The sequence below is a fragment of the Hemitrygon akajei genome, chromosome 9 (assembly GCF_048418815.1).
Source record: "Hemitrygon akajei chromosome 9, sHemAka1.3, whole genome shotgun sequence".
In the NCBI taxonomy this organism is placed as follows: Eukaryota; Metazoa; Chordata; class Chondrichthyes; order Myliobatiformes; family Dasyatidae; genus Hemitrygon; species Hemitrygon akajei.
The window spans coordinates 67,795,835-67,821,768 of NC_133132.1; the positions used below are offsets into that span (position 1 = coordinate 67,795,835).

At 39.9% G+C, this 25,934-nt stretch overlaps 1 protein-coding gene across 1 annotated transcript in view; it reads left to right on the forward strand.

The window, feature by feature from the left end:
* The window catches only part of ppp2r5d (protein phosphatase 2, regulatory subunit B', delta), a 232,454-nt gene that overhangs the window by 35,866 nt on the left and 170,654 nt on the right, over positions 1-25,934 (forward strand). The window contains exons 4-9 of the transcript XR_012100240.1: positions 1,274-2,596; positions 16,304-16,403; positions 17,346-17,617; positions 18,122-18,313; positions 19,701-19,800; positions 24,788-24,906. The gene's annotated coding sequence lies outside the window, so the exon portion shown is untranslated. The remainder of the gene's footprint in view (positions 1-1,273; positions 2,597-16,303; positions 16,404-17,345; positions 17,618-18,121; positions 18,314-19,700; positions 19,801-24,787; positions 24,907-25,934) is intronic.

Consider the following 25,934-nt stretch of genomic DNA (forward strand, 5'->3'; position numbering starts at 1 on the left):
GGGGCTGAAAGTGTTGAATGCTGAGCTGTTTTCAATGAAGAGCATTTGGATATATGCATCTTCATTGTCCATGTGTTCCAGAGCGGAGTGAAGGGCCAATGAAATGGCATCTGCTGTTGACTTGTGACGGTAGGCAAATTGAAGCAGATCCAAGTCATTCCTCAAGCAGGAGTTGAAATGCTTCATGACCAAACTCTCAAAGCACTTCATCACAGTGGATGTAAGTGCTACTGAATGTTAGTTATTGAGGCAAGTTACCACCTCCATCTTGAGCACCACTATTACTGAAGCCTGTGGGAAGCAGGTGGGTCCCTCAGATTGCTGAAGCGAAAGGTTGAAGATGTTTGTAAACACTCCAGCAAGTTGATTAGCAGAGGTCTTCAGTACTTGGCCAGGTACGCCATCTGTGCTAAATGATTTCCATAGATTCACCCTCCTAAAGGATGCATCAGAGACTGAAATCACAGGGTCATCGGGCTGCTGAGGGTTTGTGAAGGTGTTTCCAATGCTTTATTGGTTAAAGTGAGAATGAAAGGCATTGAGCTCATCAGGGCTGAAGGGCTACTGTTATATTACTCTGTACCTCTAAAAATTCAAAACTGATTATTGCAAACTTGTATAGAAAAATTATGCAGTTCTCTAAATTGCTAGTCTCCAGGTTTGAATGTTAATTATGTAAGAGATAGAACATTATTTACATTTCTCACTCCTTGCTTTTGACTCCCAGTAGTAAAGGTTGAGGCAGCACAGTAGCCTAGCGGTTAGCATAACACTATTACAGTGCCAGCAACCCAGGTTCAATTCATGCCACTGTCTAAGGGGTTTGTACATTCTCCCTGTGACTGTGGGTTTCCTCCCATATCCTAAAGACATATGGTTAGTAAGCTATTTGGTCGCGTGGGTGTAATTGGATGGCGTGGGCTTGTTGGGCTGGTAGGGCCTACTGTGCTGTATCTCCAAATAAATGAATGAATAAACTACTGATAGGTAGTTTAAGTGTCCATTTAGAAGTGTGGGACAAGTAAGCAAACCGAAAGATGCAACTTTCACAATGCCTTTAATTTAGTTGTTCAAAGGTTGCCATTTGATTATTATCAACATAAAAGCTAAGAATATGTACAGCGTAGTCATGGTATATGCAGATTCTTTTTCTCGGCTTAGAAAATGATTGCCTCTGGCCATAACATGAAATAGCTAAATATTTAAAATAGTGAATATGAATGTGAAAATGTGATTTGTGCTAACTCTTAATTTTGGCAACTTTGTTTTTTAGTTTGATGAATATTGTGGTGTCACGATGAATGAAAAGGCTGAACGTCGAGATAGTTACTCTCCATCACAAAGCTTCATGCGGTTGCCACAGAAAGAATTGAACTTCCCTGAGTCTGAACAGTTCTCTTTCATGCGAGACAACAGAGAAATGCATCGAATTACTGAGCAGGCTGGACTCTCTGGTTTAACAAATACCATCTTCCATTTTCCAGCTAAGTATACCACAAAGTCAGAATTGGAAATTTCTTCTGAAAATAAGGTCTGTGGTGCGGATTTCCTACTTCCACACGAGCAAGCCAGTCAGGGAAACAGTGGATTCTCTCGTATAATTGGCCTATTGGCAGAGGTTGACAACAATTTCCAAGAAAGGAAACATAACTTTACAAATATAGACGATGAAGAAAGGTTCCTGTATGGAGATCTTGAGGAAGACAAGACTGGTTCTCGCAAATTTAGACCATCTTATTCTTTCAACAACCTTCTTCCTCTAAGACAAACCAATCTGCCAGAGGGATTGTCCAATACAGAAATGGGGAAGACTGATAAAGAGTATGAAAAGATCCATGACTTGTTGAAAACTATTGGCCTCGATATTGGTGTTTCAGAGATTAGCAAGTTGGCAGCTCGTACTCAGGAGCGCCTTCATGGGAAGAAATCTTCAACACAATCACCTGATAGCCCTTTGGATTCCCATAATTCTGGCTCTTGGGATAAACTGAGGACCCGAAATGATACAAAATCACTGGAGCCTCATCTGCAGTCCCGAATGAAATTGTCAAAACAAGAAAATACCCCTCACCCAGGTTTGAAAGAGAGCAAAGAATCTTTCAGAAGAGATACAAATGTAAAGGCCAAAGAGCCTGAGAGGGCAGCTCCACTATATCCTGCTCCAACTAATTCAATAAACTGTAAGTCTGGTTTATTGCCTACTCCATCATCAGCATTTGTCATGCCACCCTATGGTCAATTTGCATTACCTCCAATAAACTATCCGCTGAATCCTCCACCACTTGCTTTTAATCAGTACAACCCTTATCTCGCATACACAGCTCCTGCCTGGCCAAGATACCCACCTCCACAGGTCAGTGAGCCAAGTAGTCCAGTGGTAGTAATGATGCCACAATCAAAAGTCTCTCGTCCAAATTTGAGGGTCATTGAAACAGTCAAGAATCCCACACAAACTGTGGACCAAAAACGAGAGGAGTCAGTGCTAGTGCGAGTGCAGACAACTCTTACACCCACCCAAACCCCAGAATCGTCCTCAAACCGATTGATGTCCAAGTCTACTGAGGAAGATAAAAGAAAAGCTGAGCAGAAACGAAAGGTTTGTTGCTGTTTCTTGTGTATTTAAGAGAAAATTAAAATTTATGTGCTTTTTTTTCTGACAAGTTAAACTGAGAATATTAATTGTGCTTTGTCAATAAGAGATGAATTGGACTAAAGTCTTGTGTGTGGCTAACACAAGTTACCGTTGTGGAGGACATGGTTTCCCAAAGGAAGATTTCAGGTGGAGTGGGTTCTGCTATGCTTTGGTGCAGCTCTTCGTGGATATTTTGGTCAAGGAAAATGGATCATGCTTTAGCACCGAATCAAAAGATGAGCTTGAATGGACACTGCAGGTTCAGTATTGCAGTGTACTGTTCGTGAGAGAAGGATCATTGATTTAGTTTTTAACAGTATTTGGTTAAATGAAATGGTGTGGAATGTTGCCCTGTGAGATGCGTTTAATTAGGGTAATGGTGTAGAGAGAGAATAGGAAAAGGAGGTGAACCAAAAAGGAGAGAAAAATGTGAATGAAAAGCACACCAAAGGTGTAGAAATGGGAAAATAACAAAGCAGGTGGAAAGTCACCCAAAAAATGCAACTGCACAAGAATAAAAATAATGAAGATTGAGGAAGAGAATCTAAAAAGGCAGGAAATGAGCACATGTAAGTCAGACCAAGAGGCCCTTCAAGCTTGCCCAACACTTACTATGATTGTAGCTGATCTCTGCTGGCATGCTTCTATGCTATTTCAACATGCCCCTCCTAGATTTACCAAATGTTGGCTCAACTCCTGTACCATTTTTCCGTATCACCCACTCCTCGATTTGTCAAATACTTTTCCAACTCCACATTAAGTGCTTACAGTGATCCAGCTTCCATCAGAATTCCAGAGATTCACCACCCTCAGCAAGAAGAAATTTGTTTCAAATAATGAAATTGTCCGTTGTAGTTATGATCCCTTGTTCACGATTCTCCCACCATTGAAAACATTCTGATATCTACTGTGTCAGGCCCTGAGGATCTCGTATGTTTGAATCTCACCCCTCATTCTTCCCAAGCTTGAAAGAATACAGGCCCAAGCTATTATAATCTCACTTGGTAGGACAACCTTCTTATCGCAGAAATTAGCCTGGTGAATCTCCTTTGGACTGCCTTCAACAAGACTCGACTTTGCAGTGTTTCAGTTGAGACCTTCCAGATACACTATATGATTGCAACAAAATCTTTGTTTTGAAACTCCAACTCCTTTTGCACTGAATGCCAAAATGGTATTAGTTGTCTGAAATTCTTGTTAGGTCGATCTGCTGGCTTTTAGTGACTTGTGCAGTAGAACATAGGTTCCTCTGTACCTCACTCATTTGGAGTCTCTTGATTCAGATTATCTGCTTTTTGATTTCTCTATATAAAATGTGTGGCATCATACTTCCCACCCTGAACTCTAATTGCACATTTTCTGCTCATTCAGTCAATGTTCACTCTGACCACTTAGTTAGGTGCAGGAGTGTACCTAATATAGTGGCCACAGGAGTGAAACCTGGTGGGTTCTACTGCTACTGTAGCCCATCATCTTCAAGTTTCAACATGTGTATTCAGAGATATATTTTTGCACATCAGTGTTGTGGCATGTGATTATTTAAGTTACTGTTGCCTCCCTGTCTGTTTGAATCAGTTTGGTCATTCTCCTCTGATCTGTTTCATTAACAAGATGTTTTTGCCCACAGAACTGCTGCTCAATTGATTTTTTTTTTGTTTTACACACTATTTGCTGTAAACCTGAGACTGTTGTGCATGAAAATCACAGGAGATTAGCATTTTCTGAGATGCTCAAGCCATCACATTTGGTACCAACAATCATCCTGCAGTCAGAGCCACTTAGAATCTGAATCAGGTTAAATATCACCAGCATACGAGGTGGAATTCATCAACTTTGTGGCAGCAGTACATATGCAATGTATCACATATCATCCTCTTTCTGATGTTTGGTCTGAACAACAATTGAACCTTTAGGTCACATCTGCATTCTTTTATGCATTGAATTGCTACCACATGATTGGCTGATTAGATTGCATTAATGAGCGGGTATACGGGTGTACTCATAAAGTAACCACTAAGTGTGTATCCCATTGCAGAATCATAGTATCCTTATCACATCATGCTCCTCTGCCTGTTTTATATCAACAAACATGGAAACCTTAAATATTGTTGGGCTTTAACCGAAAAAAAATGTTCTTCTGTGTGGTGCCTTGTCAAATGACTCAGAAATCTAAATACACTACATCTACAGGTTCTCCTTTATCCATTCTTCCTGTCATATCCTCAAAGAATTCAAGCAAAATTGTGAAATGTGATTTACCTTTCATACAAATTTGACTCTGATTATATATATTCAGCTTTCTCAAGTGGTTAGCTATTTCCAGTTTGGTTATTGATTCATATTTTCCTAGTAATGTCTTTTAAATTGACTGGCCTGTACTTCTTTGCCTTCTGACTCTTTGAATAAGTGAGTCATGTTGACTATTTTTTTTGTTCATTCCCAGTGTTTTGTGAGGTTTGAACATTTTCAACTAATGGGATCACCATTTCTGAAGCCACTAATGAATTTCTAGCATGTCGTCTATTAGGTCCTGGTAACTTGTCTGCCTTTAGCCCTGAGTTTCTCTAATAGTTTAACTAGGTTGAACTAGTTCAACTAGGTTGAAGTGAGGAGGGAGAAAAAAGGGAATATAATGCTGATCTCTCAGCGAAACCAAATAACTAATTATTGACAAGAGGAGGAATCTGGAGATCCATGAGTCAGTTCTCATTGGGGGATCAGAAGTGGAGAGGGTCAGCAACTTTAAATTCCTCAGCATTATAATTTCTGAGGATCTGTCCTGGGTCCAGCATGTAACAAAGACGACATGGCAGCACCTCTACTTTCTTAGCATATTGTCAAGATTTGGCATGTCATCTAAAAATTTGACAAGCTTCTATAGATGCTGGTTGCATCATGGCCTGGTAAGGAAATAATAATGTCCTTTAATGGAAAATCTGACAGAGTAGTGGATATAGCCCAGTCCATCACAATTAAAACCCTCCCCACCATTGAGCAGATCTACAAGGAATTCTGGTGCAGGAAAGCAGCAGCCACCATCAAGGAACTCCACCATCCAGCCCTTGCTCTCTTGCTGCTGCCATGAGAAAGGAGGTACAGAAGCTTCAGGTACCACACCACCAAGTTCAGGAACTGTTCTTACCCCTCAACCATCAGGCTTTGAACCAGAGGGGATAACCTCATGCACCTTCATTTAGCCCAACACTGAGCTGTTCCCACACCCATGGACTTTCAAGGGCTCCAAATTCATGTTCTTGATACTTTTTATTTATTTATTATCATTATTTTCCCCCTCTTATTTGTATAGTTTGTCGTCTTTGCACATTGGTTGTTTGCCAATCTTTGTGTGTGGTCTTCCATTGATTATATCATGTCTCCTTGTGTTTACTGTGAGTGACGGCAAGAAAATGAACCTTAGGGCAGTGCATGTATGTATTTCGATAATAAATTTACTTCGAACTTCATGACTACAGGATGTTTAGAAATCTTTTATATCTTATTAAATACTTTTGAGAGTTAAGCAAAGACAGGTAAGTATATTAGAAGGTAGAAAATGTACTTGCCATGTGAGAATAGATGAGTTTAGATTACCGATGTTTACTATAAGCCCACAAACTCTCACAGCTTCCTTTTTTAAAGAAAGGGGCTTCCCTTCCTCCACTATCAACTCTGCCCTCAAACGCATCTCTCCCATTTCACACACATCTGCTCTCACCCCATCCTCCCACCACCCCACTAGGGATAGGGTTCCCCCTGTCCTCACCTACCACCCCACCAGCCTCCGGGTCCAACATATAATTCTCTGTAACTTCCACCATCTCCAACAGATCCCACCACCAAGCACATCTTTCCATACCTCCCACCCCCCCCCCCCCCCACTTTCTGCTTTCTGCAGGGATCACTCCCTACATGACTCCCTTGTCCATTCGTCCTCCCCCCCCCATCCCTTCCCACCGATCTCCCTCCTGGCACTTATCCTTGCAAGTGGAACAAGTGCTACACCTGCCCTTACACTTCCTCCCTCACCACCATTTGGGGCCCCAAACAGTCCTTCCAGGTGAGGCAACGCTTCACCTGTGAGTGGAGGTGATATACTGTGTCCGGTGCTCCCGGTGTGGCCTTCTATACATTGGTGAGACCTGAGGCAGACTAAGAGACTGTTTCACTGAACACCTACACTCTGTCCGCCAGAGGAAGCAGGATCTCCCAGTGGCCACACATTTTAATTCCACTTTCCATTTCGATATGTCAATCCATGGTCTCCTCTACTGTCGAGGTGAAGCCACACTCAGGTTGGAGGAACAACACCTTATATTCTGTCTGGGTTGCCTCCAACCTGATGGCATGAACGTTGATTTCTCTAACTTCTGTTAATGCCCCTCCTCCCCTTCTTACCCCATCACTAATTTTGTTTCTCTCCCTCTCACAATAACTTCTTGCCTGTTCTCCATCTTCCTCTGGTGCTCCCCTCCCCCTTTCTTCCAAGGCGGGAGTATAATACTACCCCTTGCCAATCAACTTCCCAGCTCTTAGCTTCATCCCTCCCCCTCCTGTCTTCTATCATTTCGGGACTCCCCCTTCCCCTCCCACTTTCAAATCCCTTACTAACTCTTTTTTCCGTTAGTCCTGACGAAGGGTCTCGACCTGAAACGTTGACTACTTCCTATAGATGCTGCCTGGTCTGCTGCGTTCTACCAGCATTTTGTGTGTGTTGCTTGAATTTCCAGCATTTGCAGATTTTCTCGTGTTTGAGTTTAGATTATATCACAGCTAATTCCTTAGTTCACTAGTTCCTTGCGACAAGGGAAGTTTTTCATCCAATCCTTTGTTCAATTCACTTAATCATCTGTGTACGGTTTTTTTAAAAAATAGGTGGTGAGAATGCATGTAGAGCAAATAGATGCTGACATCCAGAAAATGAACTCAGTAATTACCGAAGATGTGAAAGATACAACTGAACATGGAGTTTAAGGATGTATGTGTAGAGTTTCAAATTCTTGCAGAACTCTTGATTCCAACTGTACATTTGCAAGAAATATTTTGTGAACCCTTTGCAATTACTTGGTTTTCTGCATTTTATTCATAAGGTGTGGTCGAATCTTTATTTGAATACAATAATAGACAACACAATCTGCCTAAACTAATAACACACAAACAATTGTACTTCTCGTGATTTTATTGAACACATTGTTGATTCATTCACAGTCCAGGCTGGAAAAAGTATGTGAAGCCTTGTATTTTATAATTGGTAGAACCTCCTTTAGCAGCAATAACCTCCACCAAACATTTCCTGTAGCTGCCGATCAGACTTGCACAATGGCAAGGAGGAATTTTAGACCATTTTTCCACACAAAACTGTTACAGTTCATTAACATTACTGGGATACCTTGCATGAACAACCCCCTTCAGGACATGCCATAGCATCTCAATTGGGTTAAGCTCTGGTCTCCGACTTCGTTATTCCGAAACACAAATTTTCTTTTTCTGTTGGTTTGCTCTTGTGTTTCGGATTATTGTCATTGTCTTGCTGCATTATCCAACTTCTCTTTATCCTTACATTCTCTTGTAATGGGTCTTGACACAATTTTGAATTTGTTGTTCCCTCAACAATTGCAAGCTATCCAGGCCCTGAGGTAGCAAAACTGCCCCAAACCACATTGCTACTTCCACCATATTTCATGGATGAGGTTTTGGTGTTGGAGTGCAATGCCCTTTTACCTTCAGACAATGTTGTGCATTTCTGTCAAAAAGTTCAATTTTTGTCCCATCTGTCCACAAAATGTTGTCCCAGAAGTGTAGTGGAAGATCTAGGTGGTTCTTTGCAAACTTGAGACATGTAGAATGTTTCGTTTGGAGAGCAGTGGTTTCCTCCATGGTGTTCTTCCATGAACACCACAGTGTTTTTCTTAAAATGGACACATGAATAGAGACTTTAGCAAGTTCTAAAGATTTCTGTTAGTCTTTGGCTGTTACCTTTGGGTTCTTATTTGCCTTCTTCAGCATTGCATGTTATACTTTTGGATGTGATCTTTTCAGGATGCCTACTCGTAGGGAGTGCAGTAACAGTACTGAGTTTCCTCCATTTGTAGACAGTTTATCTTACTGTGGACTGATGAATACTCAGGTCTTTAGAAATGCTTTTGTGCTTTTCCAATGGTGCATCTCTGCAATTCTTCTAAGGTCCTCTGAAAGTTGTTTTGATTGAGGCATGGAGCACATAAACAGATATTTCTCTTTCGAGATGAGCAAGCTCTATCAGTAACCTGACTTTGTGTTTTTTATAGGGCAGGAGACCTCTACAACCCACACCTCCAATCTCATCTCATTGATAGAGCCTTCTACAAAAGCTATTTGGAGTCAGGTGTTCCAATCAATGAGATGGGATTGGAGGTGTGGGTTGTAGAGGTGCCCTGCCCTACAAAAACACACTCACCAAGTAAAAGGCGTAAAAGTAAGAGGTTTGAGCATATACTGCGATTATTTAAATAGTGTACTCAGTATTAACAAGAAGTATAATTGTTTGTGTGTTGTTAGTTTAGGCAGATTATGTTTGTCCATTATTATGACTTAAATAAAAGATCAGACCACATTTTATGAGTAATTAATGCAGAAAACTAGGTAATTGCAAGGAGTTCACAAACTTTTTCTTGCAACTGTAGAAAGACAAATTTGAGTTAAGTTAAAATTATTGAGTACCTAACTTTTATCATTCAGGCTTCTGATTATGTTAAACAATTTGATGGAACTGACCTTAAACAAGTTCTCATTGATGATTCATCCTATGGAAAGTTTACATTTTTGGGACCTTTTAACTGATCCCACCTGTGCACAAATAAATCATTCCTTCCTCTTGATTTCCTTGAAGATATTCTGTCTCACCTCTGAGAAGAGGGAGCAGGGCTCTAAGAATGGATATTTAATAAAACAAGGACATGACAAAATGCTGCCGGAGAATAATTAGAGGGAAATTGACAAACTGTGACAGGCTGGGGCAGAAAATGTAAACAAAAATAAATGCAAGATGTTCTGCAGATGCTGGAAATTCAGAGTAACACACAAAATGCTGGAAGAACTCAGCAGGTCAGGCAGCGTAAATGGAAAGAGTCATTTTTTAGGGCTGAGACCCTCATCAGGACAAAAGAAAGCAGCATTGAGCAAATTCAGGGTTAGGGGGGGGGGGGAGGAATGTAAAATCAAAACCTATGGGTTATTATTCGAATGATATATAAGACAGATTGCATAAATAACAACGTGAGTGTAATTTGTTATTATGGAAATGTGGCTGAAGGATGATCAGGACTGGGTGCTTCATGTTTCAAGAAGGCAGGTTGCATTGTTAGTCAAGGAAGGTAACAACTGTGAGTCATAATATAAAGAGAGTAGAAAGTAATGTAGAATTATTTTGGGTAGAAATGAAGAGCATTAGTAAAAAAGACAGGTGGGACTAGTCTATATATCCCAATATAGACTAGGCAATTCTCAATAGGGCAGAGCAGAAATGGGAAAATATATTTGGCTTGTTTCAAGAGCACAATGTCAAATGAGAAATTTTAGTCTACATATTCATGGGTTGAGTCAAAGTGGCAAGGCTGTCATCGTAGAAGAATTTGCAGAGTGGAGCAAAAATTCCTCCTTAGTACAGTTGTGCAATAGAATTATACTCAGGTAGACTCTTTTAGATGTAATCAAGAATAATGAAGAATTAATGAGATGCTGTGAAATGTCTCCTTAGAACAATGAACATATTATTGATAGAATTCCAGATGTAGTTTGATGTTTAACACAGGGCCAAAACCACAATCTTCAATTTAAATAAGGGTAGTATAAAAGTGTGTTTATGTTGGGTTGACTTGTGAAAATAAGCTAAGGGATAGATATTCAAATATTCAAACTGCTGACCCATAACACTGACAGGAATTTAAACCAACTATTTAGGAGTTTCATGGGAAAAACACATTTTGTGGTTAACAAAGGAGGTCACAGATAATGTTGAATTGAAAAGTAGAGCATAGAAAGTAGCAAGGTCTGGTGGTAGCATAGAGGACATGGAACCTAGCACATTACAGGCCCTTCGGCCCACAATATTATCCTGTGCATGTAACCTACTCTAGAAACTGTCTAGAATTTCCTTAGTGCATAGCCCTCTAATTTTCTAAGCTCCATGTACCTATCTAAGAGGCTCTTAGAAGACCCTATTGTATTTAATTCAAGAAAATTTGCAGACCAGATTAATACTGTCACTTATCACATCAAATGGCTGATCTAGGATTGGAAAGTTATTTATGATTCAGCAGTGAAAGATGTAAAAAGATCATAAGACGAGGGGGAAAAAATTGGCTTTGAGCAAATTCAGATGTACATGTGGTGGCCCTCTGTTGGTCAGGGTTGGCTGTGGATGTTGCATCCCAGCTTTCTATGTGATGTGCAAGCCAGGGCAGTATGATATGGAGAGCAAGCTATTGTCTACGCAGCTGATGATTCCAAAGGAACAGCAGAGACTGTCAGTTTGTCATCAGTGGTGTCACATTGTAACCATTCAATGTTAAACTGCCTTAGGGACTCCAGCTCTGGGTTTTCCTCAGGCTTTACTCCCAAAGCCTTCCCCATGAGTGGATATAGCTGTAAGGCAGTGAAAGTTTGAGATCAGTTTTCCTTCTAGATGAGCTGCCAACCACCACTGTCAAGCCCCATCTCCCCAGAGAAACTCATTTTAAGATGCCAGTTACCTGCCTTTGCCCCTTCTCCTGTCAGTAGAAACTGCAAACTGCAGGCTATTTGAGACACACTCCACTGGAAGCAATTAATTATGTGATCTCCAGAGAGGGAGGCTGATGAATTATTAGCAGGGAACAAAGAAATGACTGGTATGTTAAATCATTTCTTTGCATCCATACTTCCCATGGGGAACACTACAAATATTTATATGATAATTGGGTAATCTTTTGAATACCCTGTTGAATATTGAATCATGGAACAAAGTAGAGAAACTCACGGGACTTGAGGTGTTTCCATTGCCAGGACCCAATGACCTAGACCCAAGGAATTTAAAGGAAATGGCTGCAGAGATGGTGAACCCATTGCTTGACAATTTTTTAAAAAAAACTTGTTAGATTACAGGAGGGCTCCTGAAGATTGCAAAGCAGCCAAAGTGATTTCCTCCTTCAAAAAGAAAGTCAGAAGTGGGGAATTAGGCAATTAGTTTAACATCATTATTGGCAATAAATGAAATAGTTAATCATTCAGGAAAGCTGAATATTATCAAATCTCATCAAGGAGGATTGGTTATGATAATGTGTTTGACCAATTTGCTCAAATTCTTTGAGAATGTGAGCCAGGTTTCCAAAATAGATTTGACAGTGTGGTATGTAAGAAGCTGGTGCATAAATTAAGTGCCCATAGGACCTCTGTTAGCATGGATGGAAAACTGGCTGTCACATAGAAAACAGAGTTGGCATAAATGGGTCCATTTTAGGCTAGAACTAGTGGAAGAATACTGGGGTTGGTTCTTCACCCTCAATTGTTACTATTTATATTAATGACTTGGAGGGACCAAAATGTAAGGCTTTGAGTTTTGTTGTATGCTGTCTAGTTTTTAGTTCCCTTTCCCAAGGAAAAAGACTGCACATTTACCCTATGCTCCTCATGATTTTATACACCTCTATAAGGTCACTGCTGAGTTTCTTGTGCTGCCAGGAAAAGAAGCCACCAATTGCCAGTCTCTCCCTTTAACTAGGCTTTTGAGCCTTGGCAACATTCTTGTAGATCTTCTTTGCACACTTTCTAGTTTCATGCTTCTATATCCAGCGACCTGACTGAAGCCCAGACTGACTAATGCCTTTCTCACCACCCTGTCAACTTGTGACTCTACTTTTAGGGAATCAGGCACTTTTACCCCTCAGTCCCTCTGTTCTACCAAACTTCACGGGGCCCTGTCCTTCACTGTGAAAGCCCTACCTCAGGCTGACCTCCGAACATGTAACACTGTCCGAATTTGTCATTTGTCATTCCTCAGCCCACTTACCCAAGTGATCATGATCTCTCTGATGCCTCCTATTTTAGTGTCATCTTGTGCTTCACATTCTATAATAAATAATAGCAAACAACAATGGTGCCAGCACTGACTACCATGGAATATCATGAGTTACAGGTTTCCAGTCCAAAAAAACTGGTGTGTAAATGAGATTAGGTGTGTGGTCAGTGTTGATGTGGTGGGCCAAAGGGCATTTTTCTAAGCTTCCAGAAAATGTGGTTGAACCATTTACAATGACTGACTAAATGTTTATGTTTCAAACCTCTAGTATTACAACCTCTAGTATTACAACATTCTGCTTGTTTTGTCTGGAGGTTTGATCGTCTTGATATCTTATTTTCTCCCCTCCATTTTATATTCAGGAACATATCAGAAATCAAGATGCAAGGTCATCATTTTTGAATTTGATGTGATGTATATGTGTGGGGAGATGTGCCAATGCTGCCTAATTCTTTCCTGAGAACATGAAAAGTTCTTTGGAGTGGCATTGTTGTGGAGTGAAAAATAAACTGATCTGAACGTATCAAGCAACCTCTATTGAAACATTGAGTTAAGACCTGCAAGAACTGATAGTACAGAGGGAAGACGTTCACTATATAGAAATGAGAGGAAGGAGAGACAGGGTGGTGGATGATGGGTGGAAACAGATAAAGGCAGGATGTAGGGCAGGTAGCGCTGGGTGAGTGAGGGGATTGCAAAGGTGAGCCAGGTAGCAAAAGCCCAGGTGGACAGATATTTGGATGATGGACAGGTACAATGAGGTGGGTGTGGTAATGCATTGAGGCAACAAGGGATTGAGAGTGGGAAAAGGTGGCAAAAGGGAGAAAGAACCTGGTTGATGTTGGTGGGGTAAGAGACACAGTGGGTGTGGGTTACCTGAAATTGGTGTTCATACCGTTGGTTTGCAGATGGTCCAAGTGGAATGCCATTGGTTTGCAGATGGTCCGAGTGGAATATGACGTGTTTTACTTGTTGTTAGGCCTCACTGTGGCAGTGGAGAAGGCTGAGGGCAGAGAGGTGGGAATTGAAAGAGGAACTGAATTGACGTACAACCACATTTTTTTTAAAGTAACGCAATCAGTGTCATACTGGCAGGTGGAAATGAAAAGAATAAGAGGATTAAAAAACTTGAAGAGCTGCTATTCTGGTTTGGAGCCCGGTGATCAATTGTGTTCTGCAGGAATCACTCTTAGAACATGTTTGTAGGAAACAGTATTGATTTGGACAAATGTTTGTGGGCTGATCACTGAATGTGCAGACAAAACCAAAATTGGTTCAACTGTGGATAGTGAGCAGTGTTGTCAAAGGATTCAGCAGGATGTACACTCAGTGGTTACTTCATTAGGTGCAGGAGCAGAACCCAGCGTTGTCTTCTACTGTTGTAGCCCATCCTTTTCAAGGTTCGATGTGTGTTCAGAGATGCTCTTCTGCACAGCATGAATGGCTATTTGAGTTACTGTTGCATTCCTGAATACCTGTCACCTTGAACCAGTCTGGCTGTTCTCTGAGCTCTCTCATTTACAAGGTGTTTTCAACTACAGAACTGCTACTCACTGGGTTTTTTTTTGTTCCTGACAGCATTCTCTGTGAATTCTAGATACTGTTGTGCATGAAAATCCCACAAGATCAGCAGTGTCTGAGATACTCAAATTATCATGCCAGACACCAACAATCATGCCATATTAGGATCACTTAGATCAGACTTAATCCCCATTCTGATGTTTGGTCTGAACAACTGAACCCCTTGAACACATTTGCATGTATTTACATGTTGAGTTGCTGACACATGATTGGCTGATTAGATACTTGCATTAACTGATCCTCACTAAAGTGGCCACTGAGTGTAGATCAGTTGGAAATATGGGCAGAGAAATTACAGCTGGCATTTCATCTGGACATGTCTGATGTGTTGCACTTTTGAAGATCATACTCAACATGAAAGTATACAGGAAATGACAAAGGCTCTTTTGGAGCACTAATATACAGGGGGATCTTAAGATCCAAGTCCAAAGTTTCCTGAAAGTGGTAACAGAAGTGATAAAGGAGACAGATGGCATGCTTGTCTTCATTGGTCAGGGCATGGAGTATAATCATTGGAAAGTGATATTACATCTATCTAAAATTTTGGTTAGGTATAAATAAATTAGAGAAGTGGCTTCTGTAGCTTTTTTAAAAAATAATTTGGAATAAAAAGTACTTGGGTACAGATGCTAGTGAAGTGGGAAGCTATCCAAAATAGGAGAAGGGTGAGTGTTGAGATGATGGTGATTGGTGAACTGAGGAAGGGTGAAGGATGATGGGCAGCTGGAGCCAGGAGGAAGAAGATGTGGAGTTGGGAGATGGGCAGACGAATGATAGATGGAAATAAAGGGATAAAAAGGCACATGAAAGCAGGTGAGGGTGTAGATAGCTAGGAAGGTGTTAAGCAAGGGCACAAAGCTATAATTAAGGATAATAGGAAGTATTTGGGGGGAGGGCTAGAAAAAATGGTGTTCTGGTGGGTGAAGTATGTGGGTAGTAGGTGAATAGAAGCTGGAGTAGGTTTATGGGAAAAGCACCAAAATGGGAGGACTGAAGGTGGATTAGAAGGATAGAATGGAGGAGAACACAGGAGGTAAGGGTTGCTTGAAAGTGGAGACTTGGATTGTTTTCCGGGGCTGAGAGGTGACCCAATAGAAGCATATAAAATTATGATATTATTAATTAATTATGATATTAATTTATAATATTATTAGGGTAGATAGTACTTTTCCCCACTGTGAAACTGCTGGAGGGCATGAGATCTGCGTAGGTTTAAGATGAGAGGGGAACCTTTAAAGGAGATTGAAGAGGCAAGTTTTTTTCGCCCCACAAGTGGTTAGTTACTGGAGCATGCTGCCTGTAGAAGTAGTAGAAACAGGTACAATTTCAAGGTTTAAGAGACATTTTGATAGGCACATGAGTAGGCAGTTTAATGGAGTGTTATAAACCATGCATAAATAAATGGGGTGAGACTAATTTCGGATCTTAATCATTCCCTGTCAGCACTGTTTTCTCAAGGGTGTCCAAGTGGTAGGGAGTACTGGAGATGTGAGAAAGCATTATCATTGGTGGTTGAGAGTTCCTTGCTGAAGAATAGACAAGGAGGTACGAGCTTTTTGGAATATGTGTAGCAGCCCCTTGATGTTTGCTTATAATTGTCATTATTGAAGGGATGAACATACATTTGTTAGACAACATGTAGTGGAAGAGAGCAGTATTTTAATGCCAACACGAGGAAATCTGCAGATGCTGGAAATTCAAACAACACACTCAAAATGCTGTGTTCCACCAGCATTTTGTGTGTGTTGTTAGTATTTTAATGCCTGTGTGTTTCTCAGTAAATGTTAATTCGGCAGAAGTTTTCATCTCTCCTCATTTTCTCTTTTTATTTAACTCATTTACGCTTCTTTTCAACAGCATTCTTTTGGTAGATTGAAAGTTAATCCCACCAATCTAGTCTTGTTTTAAATTCTGAAATGAAAGTTAATCTCGTTTTACTTGTGTTCCTTACAAAGTAGTCACTGATGCATTTGATAATTCATGCTGTGTTCTTGATGACTTAGTTGTAACACTGATGCATTTGATAATTCGTGCTGTGTTCTAACGCTGATGCCCTTCAGGTCTTGGAAGAAAAAGCAAAACTTCAGAAGGAGAAAGAATCTCGGCAGAAGCGCCTGGATTATCTTGGAAATGAGTTGCAGAAGCTCAGTAAACAACAAGGTAGAAATTGGCAACGGTCTTGTTACGTAATACATAGTATGTTGTGTTCAGCAGTTTTTCTTGTTTTGTTACAGAAACATTAATTTGTAGTATTCTGTCTGTGACCAACTGTTGTAAAACAACCCACTTAGTCCATTCCACACAATAATTGTGGTTAGCTACTTGCTATGCCTTTTCTGCTTATTTATCAACCATATTCCTTCTTAACTATAGGATTACTTTGTAGTTCCACATTTCTGTGAACTTGGAGTGCAATAGTAGCTACAGTTGCAGGGTGTATATTGAATGTCTTGGATTCTGGGTTCCCTACTTTGGAGGGGAAACTAATCATTTGTTGCTCACTGGTGTGACATATTGACTAGGTGAGGGCCACATCAAACATCAGCTTTGCTTCAAAACCGCTTTATCACTGGAAACACCATGGTGAAGAGAGAATTGAGAAAAATATCAGTAGGAACGAAGCAGAAGTAGGCCTTGTGTCCTTTGGCCTGCTATGCTATTCAGGAAGATCAAAGCTGATCATTTAACTCAAAGACAAATTGTAATGGTGTTGACAAGAGGAAATTTGGCATAAGAGAAGTGTATTGCCTATCAAGTGGCAGATTGGACCTCGTCAAATACTTGGGTCAGTGCCTCGTCCAGGGCAATCATTACTACTTGAATGTTCACAAATTTGTGTTTCAGCCCCTCCCTCTAGGTGGAGCTTGAACCTACAAACTTGATCTACTGAACATCAATTTGTCTCTGAGCTTGTGCAACAATTAACATTTTCTTTGACTCACATTCTCCTTGATCAATGGAAGTTAGAAAAATCAGAAATTCTGCAGTGAGCCTACTGCTGTAAACCTGGGGAGGGGGAGAACTGGAGAGTTGCGTGTTAAATGAGGCGATAAATTTTGAAACTAAATCTTCACCTCTCCCTTCCGCCTTTAACGTGCAAAGGGGAATTGCTAAGAAAGAAACGTCGTGAGAAGGATGGACATAAGGATCCTCTTCTGGTTGAAAATGGCAAGCTTCAGGAAGATATTGTTCGCCAGATGTCGATAGTTCGTCAACAGGTTGAGGACACAGAGAAAAAGCTTTCCGAGCTAGACAAAGTGGCTCAAATTTTGGGGGTTGTCATTCAAGAGAAAACTTCAAAACTTCATGATTTAAATAAGGATGATGCCTTGGAAAAAGTGCTGCTAAAAGGAGAAACATTGCCATCATCAGAGGTAGTGACTTTTGACATTTCCTTTTGAAAAATCTTGTCAAACTACTGAATTGTTGGACCAATATAAAGGATGTCATAATAGGATATTTTGAAAGTAATTTGTTTGTAATTGAAAGATGCATTATTGGCACTTCATTATTTTTTTTCTCCCATTTGGTTTCATCTCCTGCCGCAATGATTCCTTGTTTCTCTGAGCATATGGGAATCTATTGCCAGAACTTTTAACAGTAATCATCAGTGAGGAGCTAGCTTGAACCCCTCTCTGTTTAGAGCATCCTGGTTTCCTCCCCTCATTGTTCCCTTTGATATTGTCATCTGGAATTAAACATGCAGTCCTGTATTCTTCCTTCTGTTTAATTATGTAGGCCCTAACTGCAAATATATCCATTTTGTTGGAAGTCACATTATTATCCTATCATGACAGCCTTTTACATGGTAAATTTGGATTTCTTTGAACTGTATATTGTGCTGTTGTATATGACCTTCTCTGTGGGTCTTAATACAGGAGATTTCAACAAGAAAAGGATCTCAGAAGGAATTGGATGATACAACAGAGAAGCTCTGTGAAAGTTTCTCTGAAGCTGGGGATGTGTACGAATACTATGATGCAGGAAACCACTGGTGCAAAAACTGCAACACCATATGTGGGACACTCTTCGACTTTTTCACTCACATGCATAACAAACGGCACAGGCAGGTGCGTATACTTAGACACGGTTTTCTGATACTGCCTTCATTTAATTTGAAAAGTCACACTTCATATGCAGCACTGGCATTTGTATCATGGAAAGAACCATCATTTGTTTGGAAATGAATTTTAAGCAATTCAATAAAAGGAAAAAAAAATACGCTGTTTGAAATAGGAGTTTTGAGTTTATTGTATGAGTTCAAACCGGACAGCTCTGGCAGGGTTGAGCATTTGCTCTCCAAAAAAGCAAATCAAATCTTCAAAATTTTGCAGTTAGAAGTAAATAACAAGCAACACATACAACATTGTTTTAGTTTAACATTCTCAAGTGTGCTCAACTAAATAACCACACAAACATTGAAAATTTAGATCTGTGAGGCCGCAAAAAAGATACTGAACAATCGGTAGTGAAATAGAATGCTGTGATGATTAGATGCCACCAAAATCTAAATAATTCAGAATTTATCATGATCGTGGTCTTTTCCTGAATGTACATGAAAGTAGTGCTTGGAATAATGAATGAGAGAAGCCAAGAACCACTGAAAGCCTTGTGTTCTGAATGTGTCAGTATATTTCATGATAGGTGAATGTGAAATCAGGAATAAGAGTGAAAAGTTGAAGAAATGATGGGAGCCTCGATCTCTTAAACAATGAAATTTATCCCTGATCAAATGGAAGATTATTACTGGAATTTCATACTTGGTGTATCCTGAAATTGTTACTTGTATTTTATGAAATTGGTAAAAAAAAATAAATTGAACTTCAATCACCCAGTTTAGTGAGATTTGTATTAATAGCTACATTTTTTTCATGTTAAATGCAGGGTGAGAGAGGTGAGATGTCATATTCAGATTCCAGGGATGAGGATACATTTACTGACCTTTTTTCAGAAAATTAAGTCTTGGAGCTGCTTATAGTTCCTGAAATGATCGTTGAGTTCTATCACATTTTGCTTATTACTTTTGTAACTTTAAAACTTGTGCAGTAGAATGAGCCTTTTTCATATGCACTTGATGTTTTCATTGACTGCCAACTCCAATCCCAGAGCGACTTGTAATCCATAACCAAACTCCTCTCAGCCAACTATGTGATAAATACCCAACCTTTTCAATAACAGATTCTCCTCTTTGAAAGTTAATGACATCCAAACTATTTTCTTTTGTTTAAATCGGTATTAGGAGAAAAAAAATTGTATTTTGTTGTCTTCATTGTAACATGCACCGAACCTCCTTCACAGTGATTCATGTGCACTGATAAACGACAGGAAGAAAATGGCATTTTTCTCGGCAATTGTAGTGTACTGTTATAGACTGCTTTCTATATGTATTTGTAATGTGCTCTATGTAAGTTGATGTACAAATCCACCATGTATCTACCTCTATCACTATGCAACTAGACGCTGGATCCCTACGATAGACCATGGTCTGCAAAGATGCTGATTGAAGATAAAAATGACTCCATTAAGCGAACTGACAAAATAGCTATGCCAGCAAAAGGTGCGTTTTATTTGTGTTTCATTACATTTTGTGATTTGTTCCAAATGCTTTAAAAGATTTACTTTAAAGGAGAAGGGTAATTGAACTGTTTTATAGTTGCTGTGCAGAAACATAAACAACCCTTTTGCATGCCTTTCATATAGGAAGTTGTGACATGAGACAGCAGCAAATGTTATTCTGAAACAAGTCTTCAACCATTGTCCATTTTTTTCCTTCCCATTTCTTGAAATTCCTATTGTAGAATTTCTTTTCACAACCTGTGAATGGCATAGTGTCAGTTTCTAAAACTTATTAATTCAGGATCTAGATGTTAGTAAATTTATCAGCAGTCTCAAATTACCCCTTGAATCGAGATGCTTGCTTGACCATCTCATGGCATTTAAGGATCAACTTGTAATGGACTGGAATCACTTACAGCTGTTTATAAGCCAGATGAGATAAGCACAGTAGATTTCTTCCCTAAGGGACATTAATAAACCAAGTTGCAACTGTCTGGTCGTGTCATGGTATCGATGAATGTTGCCAGCTTTTTAGTATACTAACTACAGTGCAGATAAAAAGAAATTCTCTGACTCAGCAACATTTTGGCGTATAAACAGAGGACAAGAGCATAAGTACAGGGCCCCGGTGGAGGACTTTGTCAAATGGTGCAAGCTGAATCATCTGTAGCTCAACATTACTAAGACAAAATAACTTTTATTAATAGACTAAAACCACTGCTCCAAAGAGTGCTATGAGGTCATTTTTGCCCTTGGCCATTGGGCTCTATAATGAGTCAACCTATAGCTGGAGAAGTGATGACCTCCCTCTTGGTAGACTGTTTGTGGTAACTTTTTTTTATTCTTTCTACTTCTTCTAATATTTATGTCTGTACACTTGCACTGCTGCAGTGACACTGTAATTTCCTTTGGGACCAATAAAGTATCTATATTCCCCAACCTCCCCAGAAGCTTTCGTGTTTCATTGTTTTACAACATTGAATCACACTGGATTTAATTTGGCTTTTTTGACACTGATTGACAGAAAAGACTCTTTTGTGTCAAAGTGAAAACAAATTTATTACAATCATTAAACACAAACCAATTGATTGCATAATTACTCACCCCTTCAGCCAGTATTTAGTAAATGCACCTTTGGCAGCAATTTCAGCCTTGAATCTGTATGAATAAATAGGTTCCTATCAGCTTTGTACATCTGGACACTGTGATTTCCCCCCCCCCCCCCCCCCATTCTTTACAAAGCTGCTCAAGCTCTGCCGGATTGCATGGGGATCATGAGTGAACAGCCCTTTTCAAGTCCGGCCACAAGTTCTCAGTTGGATTGAGGTCTGGACTCTGGCTTGGATACTCTAGGACAGGGGTGTCAAACTCATTTTAGGTCACGGGCCGGATTGAGCAAAATGCAGCTTCATGCGGGCCGGATCAGTCGGACGCGTGCGAACGCAGCTTTCGTTGCCTCCGTTTTTTCAGCCTGCTCTCATGTGTCTCAGTCCCTGCTATAACTACAAAGTGTTTCACTTTACAAATTCCGTTTCTTATGAAGAAGACTGCCGAATAAACACTAAAAACCCTGAAAACCTGGTACCTGAATAAACTCAGCATTAGCCATATCATACGTCATAGGCGCTTCGATTACTGGGGCCAGCTTTAATAGTAATTAGATATTATCTCGCGGGCCAAAGATAATTCCACCACGGGCCGGATTTGGCCCGCGGGCCTTGAGTTTGACATATATGCTCTAGGACATGAACTTTGTTTTTAAACCATTCCTTGTGTAGCTTAGATTTTATTCTTGAAGACATTATCTTGCTAGAAAATAAATCTCCCAAGTCACAGTTCTCTTGCAGACTGCTTCAGGTATTCCTCCAGGATTTCCCTGTATTTTACTGCATTCATTTTATCCTCTACCTTCTCAAGTCTTCCAGGGCCTGCTGCAGTGATGCATCCCTACAGCATGCTTCATGGTAGGGATGGTGTGTTTTTGATGATGTGCATTGTGTGGCTTATGCCAAATGTAACATTTAGTCTGATAGCTAAAAAGTTTAATTTTGGTTTCATCAGACTGTAGAACCTCTTCCAGCTGATTCCAGAGTCTCCCACAAGCCTTCTGGCAAATTATAGCTAAGATTTCATGTGAGTTCCCCCCCCCACCCCCACCCCCACCCCCCAACAGTGGCTTTCTCTTTTGCCACTCACCCATAGAGCTGCAACTGGTGAAGCACCTGGACAACAGTTGTATGCACGATCTCCCATCTCAGCCACTGAAGCTTGTAACTCCTCCAGAGTTGTCATACATTGCTGGGTGCCCCCTCCCAACTAGTCCCCTTCTTATACGGTCAGTTTTTGACAACAGTCATCTCTAGGCAGATTTACAGGTGTGCCATATTCTTTCCATTTCTTAATGATTGACTTAACTGTACTCCAAGGGATATTCAGTGACTTGGAAATTTCCTTGTATCCATCTCCTGACTTGTGCTTTTCAATAACCTTTTCATGGAGTTGCTTGGAGTGTTATTTTGTCTTCATAGTGTAGTTTTTGCCAGGTCCAACACACCAGCAGTTGGACCTTCCAGATACAGGCGTATGTTAACTGCAGTCAATTGAAACACCTTGACTGCACACAGGTGATCTCCATTTAATTATGTGACTCTAAAACCAAGTGGCTGCATCAGTGATGATTTGGCATGTCATATTAAAGGAGTTAACTTCTTATTTAATCAATTATTTGATGATTTATATTTGAAATTAATTTAGATGACTTTGGAGAGATCTGTTTTCACTTTGATACAAAAGTCTTTTTCTGTTGATCAGTGTAAAAAAAAACAAATTAAATCCACCGTGATTCAATGGTGTAAAACAATAAAACATGAAAACTTCCAAGGGGAGGAGACGAATACCTTTTATAGGCGCTGCATATTTATTAAATAAACTAAATTTAAATTTCCCATTTCTAATGTGCTTTGAATTTGTATGTCCAGATCATGAGTCTGATTCTCCTAGGTTGTTATAGGGTAGTTTGATTTAGGATGGGAACTGATCCGATGAGTTGCTGAACGTTTGGTATAGTTGCAAGAAGAAAGTATGTGAATCCTTTACAATTACTTGGTTTTCTGCATTAATTACACAAAAAATATGATCTCATCTTCATCTGTCACAATAGACAACCACAATCTACTTAAACTAATAACAAACAATTGTACTTTTCGTATCTTACTGAACACATTGTTGAATTGTGCAGGCTGGTAAAAACGTGTACCCTTATATTTAATAACTGGTAGAACCTCCTTTAGCAGTCAAAATCCTCACCAAATTTTTCCTGATCAGACTTGGACAATGGGAGAGAGAGGAATTTTAGACCATTCCTCCATTCAAAACTGTTGTCAGTTCATCAATATTTCTGAGATGCTTTGCATGAACAGCCTTCAGGTCATGCCACAGCATCTCAATTGGGTTAAGGTCTGATCTCAGACTTGGCCATTCCAAAACATGAGTTTTCTTCTTTTTAAACCATTCTAATGATTTATTCATGTGTTTTGGTTCATTGTCTTGTTGCATAATCCAACTTCTGTTATGCTTCAGGTGACAGACATTCTCCTGTATAATGTCTTGATAACAGTTTTGAATTGTTCCCTCAACAATTGCAAGCTCTCCAGGCCCAGAGGCAGCAAAGCAGCCCAAAACCATAATGCTCCTTCCACCATGCTTCACAGTTGGGATGAGGTTTTGGTATCGTCGTGCCCTTTTTCCTACAAACATAGCAGTGTGCATTTCTGCCAAAGAAGTTCAACTTTTGTCTCCTCAGTCCACAGAACATTGTCCCAGAAGCATTGTAAAACATCCAGGTGGTCTTTTGCAAACTTGAGGCCTGCAGCAATGTTTTTTTTGGAGAGTAGTGTTTTCCTCCTTGGTGTCCTTCCATGAACACCATTCTTGTTCAGTGTGTTTCTTATCATGGACACATGAACAGAGTCTTCAACAAGTTCTAGAGATTTCTGCAGGTCTTTTGCTGTTCCTTTGGGTTCTTTTTCACCTCCAGCATTGCACATTATGTTTCTTAATATGATCTTTGCAGGATGCCCATTCCTAGGGAGAGTAGCAACAGTACTGAACTTCCTCCATTTGTAGATAGTTTCCCTTACTGTGGACTGATGGAATTCTCAGAAATTCTTTAGAAATGCTTTTGTAGCCTTTTCCAGCTTGATGCATCTTCACAATTCTTCCAAGGGCCTCTGAAAGTTGTTTTGATCGAGGCATGGTGCATAAAACCAGATCTTTTTTGGGAAAAAGCAGGCTCTGTCAGTAACCTAACTTAGTGTATCTTTTCTTTATAGGGCAGGAGGCCTCTACAACCCACACCTTCAATCTCACTGATTGGAACACCTGACTCCAAATAGCTTTTGTAGAAGGCATTACCCCAGAGATTCATACACTTTTTGAACCTAGACTGCGATTGTTTAAATGGTATACTCAATATTAATGAGTACTATTGTGTGTTATTAGTTGAGGCTGATTGTGACTTGGATGAACATCAGACCACATTTTATGAATAATTAATGCAGAAAACTAGGTAATTGCAAAGGGTTCACAAACTGTTTTGCAACTGTGTGTAAGGGTTGCTTTTGTTGGCTATGGCATCCTTTGTGTTAGACTGGGAAAATTTCCCACCACCATTTCCTCAAAGACGAGCACACCAGCAGATAAATATCTGTAATATTCATTTTCAACTTAGTCAATTAACACTCTTGTTGAACTAGACACCCCGAAGTCACTCATCTAACAAATATTCATTTGCTTTCAGAAAGGTCTAGTGGAAATTAAAACATTAACACTTTAATCAGAGTATTTACCCAAGTTAAGATGTGTACAGGTAGAATGAGGTACACATTCCTAATAGATGCATTGACTGCATGAGAATAAAGATTTTAAGGTACTTATTGAATTGAATCTTTTCTATATTTTCTCATGTGATTGTCAATGTCTTTTCTCAGGTTCAGAGTTTCTGATGCCAGTCACTGGATTTTACTGCCAGCTCTGTGAGAAGTTCTATGGAGATCAGATTTGTGCTGAAGATCATGTTAAATCACATGCTCATAATGATAAGTATAAGGTTAGGAAGAAAAATTATTAAGCATTTCCACAGAATGGAACATAATGTACTAATTATGTGTCGAATTGTATAAAATATAGCACATGCCCAGTTGGGTAGATGTGCACTGTCACAAGCCTTCATCTCCATAGCATACACTTCACATTGTCCCTGACTTGTAATTCTACATTATAACAATGGCCATACTCTCAACGTAATTCACTGACTCGTAGTGTGTTAAGAGTACCTGAAGTGACAAAAGTGCTTTACAAATACAATTTTTTAATCAATTAGGTTTATTTTTCAGAAATCTTTTTTTACAGAACTTTTTGTGAAATATCTTTTGTTTGAATCCTAATTTTAAAAAAAATAGTAAAGTATTTCATGCAGGGTTTGAACCTGAGCTTAAAGTTCAAGCTTATAACTGTTCCCCCAAACATTTATAAGAAGGTAGGGGGACCTACTTGGGTCTCTGGGGCACTGAGTCTGGCTGTGGCTCAGAAGGGTAGTGGGGGAGAGAGGTGCAGTTGTGATGAGGAATTCCATAGTTAGAGGAACAGACTGGAGATTTTAGTGATGTGAAAGATATACTCAGAAGATATTTTGCCCCAGGGCGAGGGATGTCTTGGATTGGGTCTACAGTATTCCACATGGGGAGGGAGTGGTGAATAGCTGGAAGCTGTGGTACATATTGGTACTTGCAATGTGGGTTTGGAAAGGGATGTGTTCATAAAGAGAGAATATAGGGTGTAAGGTTGAAATCTGAAAAGCAGGGTCTCCAGGGTAGTAACTTCTGGATTGCTACCTGTGCTACATGCTGGGTAAGATGATTTGGCAGATGAATGTGAGGCTGCATTCAGGGGCTGCATTGGTGCAGGGGAAAGGGGTTCAGATTTCTGGATCATTGGGGTCTCTTCTTGGGAACGTATGACCTGTACAAAAATGACCAGACTTGCGTCATACCCTGTGTATTTTTTTTCTGCTTTTTAAATTGTGGAACTGGATTCACTGACTTCCTGAAAACCAGAAGCGGTGAACGTGGGGGAAAA